The sequence below is a fragment of the Schistocerca americana genome, chromosome 1 (assembly GCF_021461395.2).
Source record: "Schistocerca americana isolate TAMUIC-IGC-003095 chromosome 1, iqSchAmer2.1, whole genome shotgun sequence".
NCBI lineage: Eukaryota > Metazoa > Arthropoda > Insecta > Orthoptera > Acrididae > Schistocerca > Schistocerca americana.
Genome location: NC_060119.1, coordinates 296,838,314 through 296,853,453, shown reverse-complemented (window position 1 = coordinate 296,853,453; position 15,140 = coordinate 296,838,314). Strand labels below are relative to the sequence as shown.

Below are 15,140 nucleotides of genomic sequence, written 5' to 3'. Positions count from 1 at the left end.
AGTGCAGTTAAGGGAAGACGGAAGGCAATTTTTACTTCAATTTTGCAATGCTATTTCACCCACTAAATAGGTACACTTCTCAAATGAAGAGTAAGTGTTAAAAAGTGAAATTTTTACTGAATGTATGTTACGCATATGAGTGCATTTACAGGTAGACTGAACAAAATATCTGTTATGGATTTGAAGAATTTTTTTATTCTTTCACAAATAAAATTTCACTTTTATAAATACAACATTTATTATAAAACTGTTTCTGTTGAGTTGGTGGTTATCAATGCGCTTATTACCATCCTGAGTACAAACTGACCAAGTTATATATTTCTAAAGCAATTAGTTTAGAAAATAATGGTACCTGAAATTCAAAAAATGTAGTTTTGAGGAAAATCAGCCGCGCGGGATTAGCCGAACGATCAAAGGCGCTGCGGTCATGGACTGTGCGGCTGATCCCGGCGGAGGTTCGAGTCCTCCCTCAGGCATGGGTGTGTGGGTTTGCCCTTAGGATAATTTGGGTTAAGTAGTGTGTGAGCTTAGGGACTGATGACCTTAGCAGTTAAGTCCCATCAGATTTCACACACATTTGAACATTATTTTGAGAAAGATCAATTTAAAATTTAGCATTGCAATTTTAGTATAGTTCTTGATGAGAATTACTTACCGCTGATATTTTCCTGCACCATACTGGGCATCATCTGGGTCATACCGATTCTCTTTTCTTCTCTTGGTCCCTCTTCTTTTCCGTCTAGCTTCTTCTGCGCATTTTAAATTAACAATATCTGCTTTTCCGAGTCTCTCTTTATCTATTAACACTAAGGTTTCTGCAGCATATCCACTAGATTTTCTGCCCAATACTTCCGAAACATCGAGTTTTCTTGTCACACCATCATTGAAGCATAAAATAGTACCACAAACACAAACTCTGAATGCTGTAATATGAACAAACACAGTTATCGGTAGCCGGGTCCAAATGAGAGAATTCAGACATTCATTAAAATTGTGCGTTTTCCCATGAAGATATTTCTTCGACAAGGTATCTTTACAAAGATCTCTAAACAGAGTTTTAATTTAATTCATTACTGCCTCATGTGAAGGATGTTTGTGGTCATATGTTGCACTTATCATGTACTTGCACCATGCGCCAGGATCATTCGGGCAAAGACAGTGCTGAGGATTTCCATTTGGGGAAAGCTTATGGAAAGAGATAGCCCAAACAGCTTTTTCGTGTTTTCTAAATTCTCAACATTTTTTCTTATGACCAAGTCATAATAATTTCTGTATAATGTCTATTTAAACATTTTCCAGGCGATCTTCACCACGCATTTCCTTACCATCTTCCAGTACTATTTTTGACTTTTCTTTTAATAATCCTCTCATCCTGAATCACGTTCTCTTCTGGATATGCCCAACGCATTCTAATTTAGAAATTGTGACATTAGGACAATAGTGTTGCTCTGCACATATCCGGTCATAAGCCTGGCTGTTACCCTCTTCTAAATACTGCCAGATCGCATAGTGTCAGGAAAATCATCATAACCCACAAAAAAACTGTCGTATTTATATGAAACAAAAACTGTTTTACGCAGGAAATGGCGGTAATTTCAAATACGCAAAAATATAAAAATCGATTTTTTGAGCACGTTTGCCATCAGCCTTCCCTTAAGACGTACACAGGCACAGGGATATAATAACGCGAGTCGACGCTTATCCACATACTCTGTATGTTGCTTTGGAGCCGCCGCCGCCATGTTAAAGACGACCCAGAAGATTAGCAGACTACTGTGTACGATGGCTTCTTGTTCCTAATTTCAGTGGTGGACACGGAACAGTTGTTTTAAATAGAAAATGTTACAGAGCTGTCGTTAAGAATGTATTTTTAGACGTTTTTGTAGTCTTATATGTCTATTTGATCCCGTAATACGGCGCATTTCGCCTCGTCAGTGTAAATTTCGTTAGTTATACGTTTCGAATAAGCAAGAAGAGAAGTATGTGATATGAAAAAATTGCTTTCGTAATCCAGAATTGACACCAATACGGGCTGACGGAACATTTCCAGTCCATGTCCTCTTCCTGAAAATGTTGAGGACATATTTTGCTATGTTTGGTCCATTTGTTATCTTTTTTCTCACAGTGTTCATCCAGAGAGCTTTTCGAGTTGGACTGATAGGAAATATGAAATCTAATGACAAAAATAAAACCACTATCGTAAAAGTAAACAGCGCAACCAAAGCTCGTGTACATACAAGAAAACAGCGCTTGATCGCGTTCACACGCGAATGAAATGTGATTCCTTTCCGCTTTCAGCTATAATTAGAACGGTTAGGACGCCGGTAAATGACGCAAGCTGGCATTTTTGCTCATAACACTTCCATGAAAAACTAATGTTTGGGGCAGCGAACGTGGTGGGCGCTGGCTTCAACTTTGTGAGGGTCATGACAACTCCACTTGTTATACATCCATGCACGCAGGCGTCCTGATACGCAACGTTTGCTAGCATAGACAAGTATACTCTTAGACGCCGATCTTTTGTTACTGGGAAACCGAAGTCAGTCAAACTTTATAGCAGTGGTAATAAGCACTGGCGAAAAACGTACATTTCTATAAACTAGAGAATACCTTTCAGTGATATATGGATATGAAGACATATACAACACAGTTAGAAAATGTTCTCGTTCTACATAGTTATCTGCTTATTACATAATACCCAGGCGACATGCCACATCGACGCCAAGTAGTGCGAATACGTTCCTGAATGTCAGATGTAAAAGTATAGCCATAATATTACTAACGAAAAAATATCATCTTCACGTTTAAATAAAAGTAACCCTCATTTCTGAGTGATTGTGTTGTACATTGCTTGGCGTCAATGTCGCGTGTCGCCTGGGTGTGCCGATGTTTTACAGCCAACATGATTATGAATTGTTTTGAATATTTTCAAATGTAAGGAAGTTGATCTATTGCCATGTTTGATATGATAATTGTGTTTTTGTAAAAAGTTGTTACGATTCTTTATGACGTTACGCATTCACTAACCCCATGTCCTACGCTCCATCCATTCAGCAAGATATTACATGACTTGTTCAGTGCAGTATCATGAAGTATTTTACTAATATTGAATGTGAAGTTTTTATCACAATATCTTTTCGACTATTCTTTATGCCTGTGTATTTGCTCTGTTTAATGCCTTTGTGGCACGACATCTGACTAACGTCTGTTGCATGATTATGAAGAGCGTTACTTATATTTAAAAATAAAGGCAACATTTTTACAGTTAATAATATTATGGTTGTATTTTTGTATCTGATATTTAGATATGTATTTGCAATGCTAGGCGTCGCTGTGGTGTTTCGCCTGGATATTACATAGATTGAAATAATTATGTAGTACGAAAACATTTTGTAACTATGTTTTGTTATTGTATAAACATGAAGCGCTGAATGGTATATGATACTTTATGGATATGTACGTTTCTTGACAGTGTTTTTTAATACAGTTAGAAACGTTTGATTGATTCGGTTGCGCAAAACTATAAGGTCAGCACCTAACAGTATATTTATCTATGCAGGCAAAGGTTGCGTCTTTTGTAGTCTTTGGAAAAGGCGTAAATTCGCTGGAGTTCTTCCCCTCTGTTTTGATCAGTACGCTGTTCGTTAATGATACGCGAAGTAGGCCTGAGATTTATTTCATGTGTCCGTTTGTCGCAAACGGTACATTTAGTGAGCAGTATTGCATTTTTTTGTATCTTCTACGATGCTTTCTCGTAACATATTGATGCATCTTATACTTTATTTAAATGATGTATGTAACTAAGGTTGCCACAAGCACTAGAGACTCACGTCATTTTTATTCCTTTTACTGATGACTACTGCTGCGCTTACAGCACGCAAAAAAATTTTAGTCTCTTTTAATATCGATTTTCGTGACTCCACTGTAAAACATTTACGTATTATGTTGGCGGTATGTTTAACTTTGGTATATTTAACCTTGAGCATATATTGTTTGTAGTTGTCACCCACTTGAAAATTACAGTAAGACTGAAACTGCAATAGTGGATTTTTAATAAACATTTAGCCAGTGGTGTGCATGAAGTCTTTCAAAGAACTTCAATTCTTACTTTACTATTTTTTAATTCAAATGTTTCGCTTACTACCTACTTACTTACTTCGCTTACTGCAAAGATGCAATTCTGTACCTAGTTATCGATTCGAACAACTTGGCTAACTTTTGGTCAGTCTGTGAGGTATTCAGGAACTAATTCTCAGTTTAAGGGCTACAAACTTCGAATAAAACATGCGAGCGTTCGATTCTCTCCGCCATCGCCATCAGGAGCTAAGATCACCGTCTCCCTGGGCTGGCACCGCGTGACTGCTTATATACATGCAGTGGCAGCGTCTGGAACCTTCCAGGGAGGGCCGGAGTAACGTGGCTTGTACGCCGAGAAGACTCTATTGAAGCATGCCACCGTGAAAGACTCCGAGAACACACATTCAGGAAATATTCTTTGAGTTCCAGCTGCGTCGGCCCTTCAACCCACTGCCTGAGAATGCTGGGGCATGTGTTTGAAAAAGGCATTGTATGCTGTCGTGCTGTAACTTTCATGGGGTGGAAGCGTGTCTCACTTGTGGAGATTCGGTCTCTGGGTCTTCGTGAGGAGAGTATGTTTCGAGACTCGGTACAAAAGCTGTCTGCTGTCAATTTATGCGAATGGTAACAAAGGCAGTTTTTTCACACTCCATATGGATAAATTTTTGCCAGTGCCTCGTGACTTGCGAGCATTATATTTTATCTGATTTTCTTACGTAGTGGAACTCTGAATACCACGCGTTTTTCTGGCCACATATTACACGTACTAATGCGACTGAGTTACGTTCTGGGAGTCAGTTTTACGGATTTACATACAATTATTGGGTAATTTCCAAGAATGTTTGCCTATCGAAGCCGCGGGCTCCAAACGATAGCTATCGAAAGTACGACTGTAAATCGATCACGGAACTGTGATAGCGATCGTTATGAGCATGTTTATAGTGGTCACTACAGCAACGCCAAAATAAGAACGTTACTAAAATACTTGTAATTACAAAGGAAACGATCTATCTTACTCGTCGTCGACGCTAACGTCATGAGAAAGTCCATTTGATGTGTATGCTACGGGGAGCATTGCGTTTTTGCGGCAACCTGGGTAAACTCTGCCAATGTCACGCAAAAATATGGGTAGGGTGTTACATGCGTTAACTTTTCCTTGCAACCGCAAGTTATGTAAATAAAGGTACTGAAACAGGTAGAGTTGTCTCTTTCTCCTGGACGCCCTTATTTTTTAATGGAAGATTTCACATATTTCCACAGCCGCTCGATGCTCTGCGTATGCACACTGGAGCCATCCGCAGGCACAAACTCTACAGAGTGGTTGACGAACTCGTGGTTGAATCCTTCTGCTTTGAGTGTCTTGCAGGACTGAAAGCTGTCTGTAATAACTTTACTACCGGGAAATATAAAACGCTTTATCAAACCGACCAAAGTTACCTTGTCTCTGGACAACACTCACACAACAAAACTCTTCAGAGACTCTCATTCCATACCACCGAATATGTTTGATTTCTTCTTTGAAGGTCGTCCTGTCTAATTTTTCCTTCTTGCTATGTGCGATTCGTCCACTTCAACAACTTTACTTGGCCCACCGATCGGTACACTGTCGGTCGTCACTATCACATAATACATGTCTCTGCAAAACCCGAAATAGTCGCACACGGTGTTGGTAGATAGGTCAGTTTCCGATGATGTTGCTTGCAGGGTGTAGTCCCTAATCCAACAAGATAGAAGAATTATGCTGGTGTATGGATAATTTGGAATAGTCATACCATGTATTCTTCCTGATAGTCGTTCGTTTCCCACGCTTTCCGAAATGAACTTGTAACGGTATTTAAGTATCAGAACTCTTCTTACGAACTTTTATACACTTCGGCCCACTGCTGTCTACACAGTCCCTCCTTTTGTCATCCAGTATTAGTCCATATTTGCGACATAAAGTCAAACAAGTTTATACATTGCATGAGCATGGAATTAGATTCTTCCACGTGAGGCAATCGGCCGAAGAAACGTCAACAATACCAGACATCCCAATCAATACCGACATAAATCGTCTGAGTTTCCCTAGCACTCACAAATAATTTATCATAACGCCCGCCACCACTGTCGCGTGATCGATTTACAATCGCAATTTCGATATTTGTCGTTTGGAGCCCGCGGCTTCGATAGGCAAACCTTCTTGGAAATTACCAAATATTGTTTCAATAGATTTTCCTCGACACTTTTTTACCTATATGTGGCAGTCTACAGGAAACGAGGCAGACGGAGGGAAAATAAGCAAAATATCTATTATTTCAAAAATAACAACCATAACTGTTAAAACATTTATCCCACTATGACAAAACCGTGAATACCTTCAGGAAAATTTTTGACGTTGCCTACGAAACCACGATTGTACCGCGTCGAGCACCTCTTCGTCCGAAGCAAATGCGCTGCTACGAGTGTCTTTCTACAGACCTGCAAAAATGTGGGAATCATATGGGGAGAAATCGGCACTGTCTGAGGATGGGTCCGCCCACATGTTGCCAAAATTGTTTCGACTACGCTACGGAAATTTCGTTGGGAAGCCATACACACCCTCCATATAGTCCTGATCTTTGCCCATGCGATTTCCATATTTTTAGAGTCCTCAAAAAAAGACGCTTGCGGCCGTCGATTTGCTTCGGACGAAAAGGTGTAAGCCTGGGTACAAACATTGTTCAGTAAACAGTTTTTCATGAAGACGCTTACCGTCTTTTCTTACAGTGGGACAAATGTACGAATATTAACAGTTATGGCAATTAGTACTGAAATACCGGTTTACTTAACTTTTTCCATTTGCCCCGTTTTCATTTGACTGCCCCTTACATTTTCACGAACTGTGCCGAATTGCACTAAGCAGTTTGGAATACGATAATTTGATGCGAAACGTACTACGAGTATTTGCCTGCATAAGCTGGCAGAGTCTTTACGGATTTATTAATGCAATTAACATCAAAAGCAGTAGTAATCAGAAAGATAATTATATTTTGCATTTATCTGTTTGCTTTTCAGTAGAAAAAGTAGGTGTTGACGTAGCCGTCAGAGACGCAGTGCTTTATTCTATCTGATGCCTTGTAACTGTATGGTGTCATATAACAGGCTGGGTCCACAAGCCCACAGCACTGCGCAGTGCTGGAAGCCACGTTTCTTCGCACATCTTGTCGGCCGGTGTGGCCGTGCGGTTCTAGTCGCTTCAGTCTGGAACCGCGTGACCGCTACGGTCGCAGGTTCAAATCCTGCCTCGGGCATGGATGTGTGTGATGTTCTTAGGTTAGTTAGGTTTAAGTAGTTCTAAGTTCTAGGGGACTGATGACCACAGCAGTTAAGTCCCATAGTGCTCAGAGCCATTTGAACCATTTTTTTCTTCGCACATCTTGATGTTTGGTGAGATATCTGCTGCAACTGCTCATGTTCACTTAAATTCAGTTTTCCTTATGCTATGTCCATTGTTAAGACGTCGCATTGGAAAGTAGGCGTTCACCGTCTAGATATTTTCCTGCAAATTATTTCCAGTCAGATTACGTTACTAATTTGATTTACGGTCCTGTACACTGTACTGAAGAAGGGATTTCTCTTGATTTGGGGCGTATCCGGACTTACTTTCATAGGCAATCTGTCTTTAAATCCCAACAGGAAATTTACAAATTGAATATTTGAATAATCTTAGCTTCTTGGGGGACTACATTCGTACAGAATTTTTTGATAGAAATTTTCGCCATTTGGCTTTTAATTTTTCATTTGTTTTATATAATCACGATTTGGCCTTTGGAGCCATTCTCAAGTGCAAAACACAATTAACGTTTCAGCATGCTCTGGAGAATGCCTGCAAAGGCCAAAATCATGATTATCTAAAATAAATGATCAATTAAAAGTCAAATCACGAAAATTTCTTTCAAACAATTGAATATTTGAAGTCCTGTGTTGTTTTCGAAGGAAACGTAAGTGAAGAGACTGGAAACGTTTGAGATGTTGCGATACACAAAGAAGTGAAACATCAATTGGGCTAAGCTATTGCAAACAATAGGCGAGGGAAAGGAAAGACATTTAAGCCTTTATCTTCAACTGACAACGAGATTTTTTTAAGTAACAATCACGGCATACGCCCAAGGTGGTGTAAAGACGCTCAAATAAGGATGCTTGTACAGGAGCTTGGATTCTCTCGTCCCAATTACGAATCCCGTGTACCAGTCTATGATAGGAGAAACGTTTATGGAGACGCTAGTGGAATGTATTGCTGAAGCATCCATAAATAGTGTAACAGCCTTCCGAAGAATCATTAGAGGCCAAAAAGGATGTAGCATACAGAACACTTGTGCGATCCATTCTCCAATGCTGCTTGACTGCTTTCGATCCCCAGCTGATCGGATTTTAGAAGACATCGAAGCGATTCGAGACGTTGCGCTAGATTTGTTACCGGTAGGTCCGACCAGCACGCAAGTATTACGGAAATGCTCCGCGAGCTCAAATGGCAATCCCAGGGCGCAATAAGTCATTCTTTTCGGGAAACACTATTGAAAAAGTTTAGACAACTGGCATTTGTGACACACTGTAGAACGATTCTACTGCCACTCGTGTAATGACAGAAAAGACAAGACAGAGATATCACGGCCCGCACGGAAGCATATAGAAGGTCGTCTTTCCCTCGGTCCATTTTCTGATGTACCGGGAAAAGGAATGACTGGCACCGTTACAAGGCGTCCTCAATCATTCATTGTGTGGTTGGATGCAGATTTCGTATGTTCATGTAAACGTAGAAACTGACAAAGAAATGTACAGAAATAAAGGACAGGAACGCATCTCATTCCGTTCCTACAGAACTATTTCACCAACACCAGTTTCAAAACAGTACAGAATACTGGATTAGCTCCTGGGATACCACGTAATACATGTACAACACGGGGGAGGCGGAAAATTAGATTTCAACACCACGTCGACGACCACGGCAGATACGAAGCACAAGATCGGCTGAACAAAGATAAAGGAAATCGTCCGATTTCTTCTTTTTTTCTTCAGGAAGCATCCCGGCATTGGTTTAATCGTTCTGGAACCCATGGAAAACTTAAAATTTGCATGGTCCGATCGAAGTCTGAACCCCGCAACTACTGAATATGACCCCAGTGTCTGGATGACTGCCCACCACAATGCTCGGCAAATACAGCCTCAAACTGTTCAGCGACTCCAGGCAAATACGCATGAGAGAATGCTGAAAACGGCTGACGAACTGGACCTTATCACCATATTTGTTTAGCTGTTCACCACAAGTAGTCTCAAGATCTTCAAAGGAAAAAACATTTGGAGTTTTCTCCTCTCTTTTCGTTCTCGGGATACAGCCACCTATTGCATGATTTGCGGATGGTAATGCCCTAATATTAGCTAGTAAAAAAAATGCAGAGAACACTTCCGAAATTTGCAAACAAGTCTGACCATTTTTGAATTTAAAATTTAAATGAAAAACGTATGATAGTAAGCAAATTAGAATGAAGGACACAATAACAAGACTGAAATTAATAAAATATTTGAAAAGATGTAGTAGTAAGAAAACCCCTTATATTTTCATTTATACACTCAGACGCGTTTCGGTTTCTTAACAAGGCGTCCACAGTGGTTGGACCAGAATATTACATGATATTTCGTATTCACGTATTAGTTTTTAGTTTTAAAAGAGCTCACTAAGTACTCTATAATAAAATGAAACGGTACCTACAGTAAAATGTCTAATTCATTAACAAAATATGTTTGATCTTCGGGTAATACGTTAGACGTTTCATTGTAAGTATATTTTCCTTTTATTATAAAATATTTACATTGTTTCAAATCTAAAAACTAATATGCGAAAGGGAAAATTGTGTAACATATTCCAAGCAAAACACCCTGAATGCTTTAGGCAAAACACTTCTGCTTCTATAAATAAAGATTCATGTGCAGCATGCAAAAATGATTTTTCTTCCTAACTACTGCTATTTATGTATAGATGCTGTGAAAAATGGCCAACACAACAGCGTATAAAAAGCTGATCAGTTTTGTTATTTAGCCATCTTAATTTCGAAGACCACATATGCAGCATGGAAATCAGGGAAAGAACAGCAACAGCAACACTTAATTTAATTAAATAAGATAACCATGAATTGAACAGGACTTTAGTATAGGGAAAAGAAACGGTTTGCCAAGACGTTCGCTTCTGGCGTGCTCCTGTATGTCTGTGAAAGATGGACAGACAGAAAAAGCTTGGAAGCAATAGAAATGTAGCTTTTGAGAAGACTAACGAACACGGGCTGGGCAAAAAAATTAAATCCAATGAAGATGTTTTAAAGGAAATCAACTACTGAATAAACCTCATAACTTCTAAATGGTTCAAATGGCTCTGAGCACTATGGGACTTAACATCTATGATCATCAGTCCCCTAGAACTTAGAACTACTTAAACCTAACCAACCTAAGCACATCACACAACACCAAGTCATCACGAGGCAGAGAAAATCACCCCGGCGGGAATCGACCCGGGAACCCGGGCGTGGGAAGCGAGAACGCTACCGCACGACCACGAGCTGCGGACTCATAACTTCTCAAAAAGGAAAATCAAAATTTTTTTTTTGGACATTTATTTAATCAATAAAATTTAAACGCGTTAATGGGATAGAAATCATTTGGGAACTGGAACCAACGGGAGACCATGATATAATATTTCTATCCATCTGAGGCAAAAAGTCAAACGTATCAAGCAATTAACAAGACAAAAATAAAGAAAGAGTGACTGCAGCGACAAAGCATAGATTTTGTAAGTTGAATGATTGATATTATTATTATTATTAATATCATTATTATTTAATTTGTATATTGGCTGGTGTGCCGCCCTTGGGATTTTTTTGTGTAACTGAGACACGGATGGAAACTTTGCCGCCGGCACATACGTAAAAAATCTGGCAGTAAGAACGCCCTTTCTAGTACAAGTGAAGAAAGAGAGCCGATCAGCGTGTAAGCTAGTGAGCTTGTGAAGCAAAGCGCCTGGTGCCGGTCTTCGGAGATACAGGGCGCGCTCCTCAAAGCCACAGAGCTATTAAAACAGCATGCAGAGCAGCGAACTGCTGTCTTTGAAAGTAGCTCCTATTGAACGGTAACGCGAGTGAAAAAAGTCGCGCGCTTATTACTTTCAAGCGAGCGCTCTTGTTAGCTGGAGAGGTCTTATCGGCCCGCTGGCAGAACCCACTCGTCATTTATTCTCCGCGTACGTACTGGAACATAGAATCAAATGGTTTTTTGTTTAGGTTTGCTTCTGTTATTACTGACCGGCAACAGTAACCTGCTTGCAGCTATGTTGTAAGTGGTACAAATTTCATTTGCAGTAGCTAAGATAAACTTGTTAGGTTAAAATATTCTGGCGAATGTCATGAAGTCTAAATACTGTCCACAGAAATATTACCTCAGCTCTGAGAGAGAGATGCAGGCAATAAATAAGAAACGGTGAAAAATAAAATCATATAAAACAAGGAGAAGCGACGAGATGCTGTCTATATCCACGGTTGCGACTGATTGGTAACTCTAGTGGCTACGTTTGTTTGGCGTTTTCCATATTTTTACCATTTACTTCTACATTTCGTCAGGCGCTTGCAAATTCAATTTCGAAATGCAGTATACAGTACATTACGCATCATGGTTGTTTGATCCTACAGACCCGAAATATTCAATTATATTTTTTTATGCTGTACACTGTGCTTGAGCTGGAAGAATAGTATGATACATAGGGCTCAGTGAGGTGATCGCTACGAATTTTTCCACTTGATGTTATTACGAAATATGCCCATTTTCGTGTCTCTTAGAATAAACCGAACAGAAATTATTTTGACAGGCTGTTAAATTTAGTTAACATATGTGGCAGTCTATCTGTACGCTAAATAAATCTGCGCGATTCAGAATCAGTCTGCATTGACTCTTTGCCCAGTCTTTATACCAACGGAACGTCATACCAAAAAAGAAGTATCTAACTTGTAATTTACTGATATCGACATTTTTCAGCATGCCCGTACAATAATCCGACGGAAAGCTATCTGGCTATCAAAGGTGTTGTTGCACAAACCTTTCCATAAGTCTTACCGAGTTCATGAAAATTAGGTACGGAAACAATAAATTCGGCACAGCATACATGAGTCCTGCCATAGAGCGATATGTTGTAAATGGATGCAAGAAAATACTGTACATAATAAACATACTGTCCTCAAAGAAGCTCTTTCAACGTAGATCTAACAGTCTTTTTATTTACTCCGGAATCTTACTTTCTGTACAATTGTTAAGAAAATGTTATCGAAATGCAAATCGTTTTTCTCTCTACTCCTCACGAAGTGCACGCTGTAGCGTCTTTTGAATCATTGTATGAGCATTTCACTTATTAAATATAGGTAAAAAAACATTGTGGCAGTGGTCATATAATATTTGCACCGAGAAACTAGAAAATATGAATTTATTATATCCACGGAAAAGTTTTGAGGCTCTGCAATCTCAAAATATCAGTCTTCTCACTATGATTCTGATTTTGCCATCAGTCAATTCTCACATATTAGTAGTGATTTCGCAATCTATAGAGTTTATGAGGATGGGCCACTACGAATACAAACTTAACAGATACGGTGTCAATGTGAAAGACAAAAGAAGAATGTATTCCAAAATACGCTTATCATGTTAAGTGAAAAAATACCACTTAAACCTCCGACGTAAACAATTAGTTTCAACATGCACCCGATGCGTGCATCAGAGGAGGTTGTAAGTACACAAGGCCGTTTTATGTATACCATTTGTACATTTCCTAGAGACAAGAAAGCTCTACAAGGCAGAAGTGAGGCGAACTCGGAGGCGTCGCGGCGAGTGGAGTGTGAGGGACTCACCGGACATGGGAGCGCGCTGGTTCATCCGAGGCCCCTGGCTCTCACACCATGCACGGCCGCCGTGTTGCGCGCCCTGCCTTCTGCGAGCCGCGTGCGCGCTCCGCTCGTCGCCGACTGCTGCGCTCCGCAGCCGCGCGCCGCCTCTGACCAGCGATACTATTGATCCGACAGCTGACGTCAACGTAGTGCGCCAACTGCCCGCCAGCTGGCACTGTCGACAGACAACCCATCCTCGCTCTCGAGTCCCCAGAATGCAGTTGCGCGAGAGGTGCTCTCACTGCAACGAAAAGTATTGACCCTTTTTATTTTTACTGATACCATTAATATCTGAGATATCACACGATGTGGCCATTTTCATCACCTGCGCATCTTTTCAGTTTCCACCGGAGTAATATTTTGGCATTCTGTCCTTAGGCTTTGTGGTGGAACGCCGTGACATTGGTGGTGCTTTCAGCTGCCTATGAAGGGTGAACATAAAAAAATACCGACAACTCTTAGTACATTATGCGGAAGAATCCTTATGCGGAAATGAACACTTTGGGTGCCGGGGAGAGGCGTGCATCCAGGGCTACGTGGAGTTTCTGACTGTGGCATTTCCACCCATACCTAGATACCAAAGGTACCGTGGCACTTGCTACCCAACTGTAGGTGCCACGGGTACAGTGGCACTTCTGACCAACCGGGGGTGCACCGTGGTATTCACGACCAGGGCGTGCCCCACTGCCGATTTAGCCACACGTTCACCAGGAGGGATGTGTTGTCACCCTCAGTCAGGCACTCCCCTCGGCGACAGCCTTCGTTTCCGCGTAACTTCGTACACTATTTGAATTCTTTACGCCGTTAGTAATCTAAATAATCACCACATCGAATGGAGAGCGTGTCTTCCCAAGGACGAACGTCGCTGCCGGGTGTACAGTAAATCTGGTGAGTTTACGAAATGATTGCGCCTGAATTTCGAGGGGAATAAGTTCCGACAACGTTGAAAAATTGCAAATGACAGAATCATGGTGGAATAGCAACATTCTTGCCAACCTGACGGAAAAGATGAGAAGATTAAAAAATGAATGCATAAATGCAAGAAAAGAGTCCGCGATGAAAAGGCAGTGGCTAATTTTCACTTGCTTGGTGAGAAATTTCAAGATTTGAAAGATAAAAGCTCATATTTCGTCGAAAATACGTCAGATTATGAGAACCCCAAGACTGGACTGTGTAGAGCAAGCGGAGGTGCCATTGGGGCGATCCAGAAGCCTGGCTTTAGTTCGGAGATTCAATTGAGTGAAAGTAGTTGAAGGTAATAATTTTTTGAACACACGGTGGGTTTCTTCCTGACAAAAGGATCGTGGGGTTCGCTTGTGAAGAAGCGGAGACAATCCAGTGTGAAAATGAAACTGTTCTTGTGGACGGATTGAAAAATAAAATGTCTGGGGAACAGAATACAAAAACTGGGACTAACAGAGAAATACAAGGAAGAGAAGAAATCTGATTGTTTTTCCGCATGCGTGCTGCAGTGGCACATCATCCATTAAACATTGTTGATGAAGCGTGAGCCGGCCGGTGTGGCCGTGCGGTTCTAGGCGCTTCAGTCTGGAACCGTGCGAACGCTACGGTCGCAGGTTCGAATCCTGCCTCGGGCATGGATGTGTGTGATGTCCTTAGGTTAGTTAGATTTAAGTAGTTCTAAGTTCTAGGGGACTGATGACCTCAGATGTAAAGTTCCATAGTGCTCAGAGCCAGTTGAATCATTTTTGATGAAGCGTGAATGATAATAATGGGAGAAGTTTCCAGCAGAGAAAAGGTCACACAGTTCGCAGACCATATGATCAATCAATTGATGAAAGTCCTAGTGCGCTAACTGAAATATTTATTTATTTTCTTAACATGATCTCATTGGACCATCAGGCCCTCTGTTACAATGAACCTGGGTTTCGTATGTACAGTACCTTTTTTACATCACAGTTACCTAAGATATAGCAATTTTAATATGAAAAATAGTATTAAAATTATTTCAGTATCTGAAGTGGTTGTGTGAGTTAATGATACTATGAACTAATAAAGTTACTACTGGCAGGACTTGTACTACTGCAGCTCCTGCCACTAATAGTGATAATAGTAGTAATAATGATGACAATAACAACAATGATGACAGTGGCAGACATTACAAAAATTATA

General features: G+C 40.5%; 1 long non-coding RNA gene across 1 annotated transcript in view; it reads right to left on the bottom strand.

The window, feature by feature from the left end:
* The window catches only part of LOC124551209, a 538,959-nt gene extending 525,875 nt beyond the window's left edge, over positions 1-13,084 (bottom strand). Inside the window, exon 1 of the long non-coding RNA XR_006967795.1 lies at positions 12,972-13,084. This is a non-coding gene — a long non-coding RNA (uncharacterized LOC124551209). The remainder of the gene's footprint in view (positions 1-12,971) is intronic.
* Positions 13,085-15,140: the final 2,056 nt, after the last annotated feature.